Source organism: Salvelinus alpinus, chromosome 14, assembly GCF_045679555.1.
Source record: "Salvelinus alpinus chromosome 14, SLU_Salpinus.1, whole genome shotgun sequence".
NCBI classification, from domain to species: Eukaryota; Metazoa; Chordata; class Actinopteri; order Salmoniformes; family Salmonidae; genus Salvelinus; species Salvelinus alpinus.
In genome coordinates, this window is record NC_092099.1 from 40150510 (window position 1) to 40156856 (window position 6347).

Below are 6347 nucleotides of genomic sequence, written 5' to 3' on the forward strand. Positions count from 1 at the left end.
TGGAGATTTTCCAACTGCAGGTAGCTAAATCGTTCCCCATAGACTCATTAACACAGACCTCTAGTGTTGAAAGGCCATGAAGAATCTGGCTTCAGCACTACTTCCTTCCAGTGATAGTTTTGATTTGACATCATCAACTGTTAAAAATAAAACCCTTTTCTCCATAAACACTAAGCAGGTCAACCTTTAGCCCACACACTTTTTATTATGGTCAGTTAAGCTCAATAAGAGTATTTTTATTTTCCATTTGGTCAGGATAGTGCAGCCATGCACGCAGAAAGAGAAAGAGAAATTTAAATTTAGCTGCTAGAGAATAGCCTATCTATGAAGAGTATTATGTAATACACCTCACGGTTTCGTGCCTCTACATCAGCTTCCTAATTCCCCTGATCAAACTAGTGCATATTTTCTAATCTGTCATCTCTATGAGTTTACACTGTACTGTTAGCCATTGATGTAATTTTATCATTAACTTACTGTATTGTAATGACATTGATAACTCATAAATGAGTGAATGTGAAAATAAATTTGGTTTACTGAACCTGAACTCACAGGCTACTGTCTGGCCATAGTTCATGCCAAATTAACACCTAAAGAAACAGCAACAAGTACTGTCGGTACAAGAAAAGAGAGCAAAAGCAAAAGCTTGGTCCTATAACTTGCGGTGCCCGACACCCTACCCAAACATAACACACAATAACAATTCAACAGAATAGATTAAATTCTTGCAACTATAGGGGGTGCTGTTCCGCATTAGCATTTTTTGGTCTCCAAATTAAACTGCCTCGTGCTCAATTCTTGATCGTACAATATGCATATTATTGTTATTATTGGATAGAAAACACTTTCTAGTTTCTATAGCCGTTGGAATTTTGTCTCTGAGTGGTACAGAACTACTTCTACAGCACTTTTCCTGACAGGGAGTCAGATTTCAGAAATTTTGACCCCTGATCTGGGGTCGGTTTTAAGGTGCCTGTAAATGCTATGGAGAAACCGACACTGCCTACGTCTTCCTCTGGGTGTCAGTACGTCGTCACGCTTTGAATGGAGTCGATTGCACAATCAGAGCCACTATAAAACAAGAAAACGTGGAAGTACCGTCCTTTCCCTTCGCGCGTCTTACGCAAGATGGACATCGGACTCGCCTCCTTCCAAATGGTTGTTTAGCCAGTGATATTTCTCCGGTCATGTTTTTAGTCGTTATAGTTGTTAAAAACATCATAATGTAGTTAATTTGAACCGTTTTATAGCAATTTATATCCGTTTAGTGCGATTTTGAGGAATTTCTTTGTCGTGCACTTTGAAGCTTTGGTCACGTTTCGGGGTCTCGGTCGATGTTAGTGGACATTTCGAAGGACAGAGGACATCTATCGACCAAAAGAAGATTAGACCCAAGAAAGGATACATTGCCCAAGAATCTGATGGAAAATCACCTCATAGTAAGAAATATTTAATATGATAAATCGTTGTTCTGTCGAAATATTTTAAACGCATAATCCGCCATTTTGTTTGTTATCGCTTCACTTGGCGAACCCTGTATTGCACAGTAAGGATAATTTTAGAAATGTAAATCAGCGGTTGCATTAAGAACTAATTTGTCTTTCGATTCCTGTCAACCCTGTATTTTTTAGTCAAGTATATGATTAGCTTTCGATTAAACTAGATCACTCTGAAAGATGACGTCGGACATTTTGAGGCTTGATTTGTTAGTATTTTCAATGTATAACCACGGTTTTGTATGGCTAAATATGCACATTTTCGAACAAACTCGATATGTATGTTGTAAAATGATGTTACAGGAGTGTCATCGGAAGAATTCTGAGAAGGTTAGTGAAAAAATTAATATATTTTGGCGATGATTACGTTATAGCTCTCTTTGGCATGAATCGATGCTCTGGTAACGTTTGCACATGTGGTATGCTAACTTATCGATTTATTGTGTTTTCGCTGTAAAACGCTTAGAAAATCTGAAATATTGTCTGAAATCACAAGATCTGGGTCTTTCCATTGCTATGCTTTGTCTATTCTTATGAAATGTTTTATGATGAGTAAATTGGTCATACACGTTGCTCTCTATAGTAATTCTAGTCGAGTTGTGATGGTCGGTGCAATTGTAAACTGTGATTTCTACCTGAAATATGCACTTTTTTCTAACAAAACCTATCCTATACCATAAATATGTTATCAGACTGTCATCTGATGAGGTTTTTTATTGGTTATTGGCTATCAATATCTTAGTTTAGCCGAATTGGTGATAGCTACTGGTGGAGAGAAAAAATGGTGGACAAAGAAATTGTGTATTTTGCTAACGTGTTTAGCTAATAGATTTACATATTGTGTCTTCCCTGTAAAACATTTTAAAAATCTGAAATGGTGGCTTTATTCACAAGATCTGTATCTTTCATCTGGTGTCTTGGACTTGTGATTTAATGATATTTAGATGCTACTATCTACTTGTGAAGCTATGCTAGCTATGCTAATCAGTGTGTGGGGGGGGTGGGGGGTGATCCCGGACCCGGGGTAGAGGCTCGTGAAAGGTTAACCGGAATTACATTTACTCTCATGGGTGGCCTAAAATAGCTTGCTGAAAGTCACGCTCCTACTAATGCTGCGTTCAAAACAACTGCGAACTCGGAACTGGGAACTCGCCACATTAGAACCTAATTAGCATTTCATTTTGTGGGGTAAATACAATCGGATATATTTATAAAAGTCACCTTGTCCTAGAGAGATTCACATGGTTATCAAAACGTCATGCCAGGGTAAGCTTACACGAAACACAGGCCTTATTTGAAGTGTTTAAGTGGATAAAGAAAAAACCTCATCAGATGACAGTCTGATAACATATTTATTGTATAGGATAGTTTTTGTTAGAAAAATTTGCATATTTCAGGTAGAAATCATAGTTTACAATTGCACCCACCATCACAACTCGACTAGAATAAATACAGAGAGCAACGTGTATTACCAATTTACTCATCATAAAACATTTCATAAAAATAGACAAAGCATAGCAATGGAAAGACACAGATCTTGTGAATTCAGACAATATTTCAGATTTTCTAAGCGTTTTACAGCGAAAACACAATAAATCGTTATATTAGCATACCACATGTGCAAACGTTACCCCAGCATGAATCAAAGGCAAGGGGAGCGATAACGTTATGATCACCAAAATATATTAATTTTTTCACTAACCTTCTCAGAATTCTTCCGATGACACTCCTGTAACATCATATTACAAAATACATATAGAGTTTGTTCGAAAATGTGCATATTTAGCCACAAAAAAACGTGGTTATACAATGAGAATACTAGCAAAACTGCCCTGAAAATGTCGGGCGCTATATTTGAGAGTGATCTAGTCTAATCGATAGCTAATCATAAACTTGACTAAAAAATACAGGGTTGACAGGAATCGAAAGACAAATTAGTTCTTAATGCAATCGCTGACTTACATTTGTAAAATTATCCTTACTGTGCAATACCGGGTCCGCCAAGCGAAGCTACACATAACAAAATGGCGACATATGCGTTTAAAATTTTTCTACAGAACAGCGATTTATCATCATAAATAGTTCTTACTGTGAGCTGTTCTTCCATCAGTATCTTGGGCAATGTATCCTTTCTTGGGTCTAATCTTCTTTTGGTCGAAAGCTGTCCTCTTGTCCGTCGAAATGCCCACTAACGTTCGACCGGGACCCCGAAACGTGCCCGGTGCTTCAATGTGCATCACAAAGCAATGCCTCAAAATCGCACTAAACTGATATAAATTGCTATAAAACGGTTTAAATTAACTACCTTATGATGTTTTTAACACCTATAACGAGTAAAAACATGACCGGCGATATATAAGTGGCTAAACCAACGCTTGGAAAGAGAGAGAGTCCGACGTCCATCTTGCGTGAGGCGCAGCAGGAAAAGAACGGTACATCCGGTCTTTTCTGTTTTATACTGGCCCTGATTGCGCAATCGACTCCATTCAAATTGTCACCTCTTACTGACATCTAGAGGAAGGCATGGGCAGTGTTTGTATCCTCATAGGATTTACAGGGACTTTAAAACTGACCTGGGACCAGAGGCCAAAATGTCTGAAATCTCACTCCATATCAGGAAAAGTGCTGTAGAATGAGTTCTGTTTCACTCAGAGACATAATTCAAACGGCTATAGAAACTAGAGTGTTTTCTATCCAATAATAACTATAATATGCATATTGTACGAGCAAGAATTGAGTATGAGGCAGTTTAATTTGGAGACGATAAATGCTAATGTTGAAACAGCACCCCCTATATTGAGAAAAGGTTAACCTCTATAGGTTTTATCGGCATTATGACTCATACTGTGGTATTCTATTGCCACGTTCAAAATAACTGGGAACTCGAGTTCCCGAGTTGGAATTCCGAGTTGGATGACCGTTTGATGCGCAGTAATAGTCATAATATGGTTAATATGGTACCTAGGAATAACCCCTTGCTATCAAATTGTCACGGTTTTCTAAAATAGAACCCAGAAGCAGACCAGGACAAGGAGAGTAGGACGAAGGTGAGTATTTATTTACAAGTTTAAACGTAGAGGTAGAAAGATCCAGGTGGCGGAGCGGGCAGCGGAGGTGAGTTGATGGGAGTGAATAGGCAGATCCAAGGGAGTAACAGAAGCCACCGACGACCAGGCAGGGATGGGGTGAGTGTTCCGGGTGAATGACTGTAGACAGAACAAACAGAGGTAAGTTCAAGGCAAGCAAGACGTACAAAACAACAAAACAAACTCTATCAAACTGGAGGCTGATACGCTGGCACAACATACTGTTCATGGCTAACGATCCGGCAGGGAATGGATGTCAGGTCAGAGCTTATGAAGTGGAGGGGTGATGATCAGGACCAGGTGTGCAGATAGCTGATGGGATACAGGTGCGGGTAATCAGAGATCTCCCAACTAGCTACGTCGCCCGGCAACCAGACAGGGTGCGTTCCAGGACACCGGAAAAACACTCCAGGACAGAACACAGGCAAAAACAGACTCAGGAAGCGGGATTCGTGACACACATATTCCATTGTTACTCATAAAAAACACATAACTTTCAGATTGCACAGAATGACCAGGCAAGAACATCATCCATACAGAAACATTACAAAAAATGTGATAACCAAACAGCACAAAGATACTGAAATAATGGAAATGCATTTTATCAGATCAATCTGGTCCTCGAGGGAGAGTGGAGAGTCCAATTTTCCACATCAAAAAGGAAAGGCCTTGATTCAGACACTTCCCGCTTCCTTCCCTTAAATACATCAATAACAAAAGACTTAGCTTAATAATACATGACCCTAATGCTAGGGTTCATAGCAGATCCACAGTGTGGCGGGGGTGAAAAGCACAAATATAATTGCATTTAGAATGAGACTCATGGCTTCCAGCTGCTTTCAAAGAATAGACACATTTTTTATTGAGAAAGGAAGTGAGTAAGGTGTTGAAGGAAAAATAAGATTTTTATCTCAAATCCTCCTGCACATACCTGCCATGGAGCTGAGAGTCATTATTTTACTTGTTTGAATGCTTCCTTCAACCTGTGCTGGGATTGGTCTATTTCAAAAGTTCTTCAACAGGTTCATAGATCACTCGAGTGCACTTTTGAGAGATGGCTCTGTCAATCACAATGCCTTGACAATGGGAAGAATGGTTTATTAGGCTTTGTGTCAACATTATGCTACTTGTACTGTAAGCTCATAGTTCCAAAAGATGCAGATGCTATGTCAACGCTACTTTTTATTCAATGACAGATAGCATGGGCCTCATGGAAATGTCTGACAAGGTTATAAAGCCTGGAGAGTCACTTGAGAAATAGAATACAACAAATAACTATATACATTGTTAGCCATTTTTATAATTATACAGTAATTACTTACTGTATTAATCAACAGTATCATACTGTGTAAACTGAATACAGTAAATCACTGTAGAATGCACAGTAAAATACCATAAATGTGTACCATAAATGTGTATTTACAGTATCACTTTGGTGCATTGTAGTGAAATGTTGTGGGCGGGGAAGGAGTCTCTGATTCATTAACATATTTTAAGACTTTTAAGAGGCTATATTTGTTGAGAATCCTGTAACCCCCCAGAATACGGTAATATACTGTATTTTAGGAATACTACAATCCTTGTCCTGAAATTCTACGGTAACTTACAGGCCAATTGTACAGGCCAGTAATTAACTGCAATTCAGAATACTGTACCATACCACATTTTTTAAGTGCCAAATATCTTTTGAACACAAGTGGGTGCATGGTATAATAACCAGTGACGGGGAAACAAAGCCTCCTGAAGCATTGATGTTTTCCAGCCA

At 38.8% G+C, this 6347-nt stretch overlaps 1 long non-coding RNA gene across 1 annotated transcript; it reads right to left on the bottom strand.

The window, feature by feature from the left end:
• Positions 1-4533: 4533 nt before the first annotated feature.
• On the bottom strand, positions 4534-4990 carry LOC139538192 (uncharacterized). Its single transcript, XR_011667690.1, has 2 exons — positions 4805-4990; positions 4534-4702 (listed from the first exon to the last, which is right to left on the bottom strand). It is a non-coding gene; the product is annotated as an uncharacterized lncRNA (long non-coding RNA).
• Positions 4991-6347: the final 1357 nt, after the last annotated feature.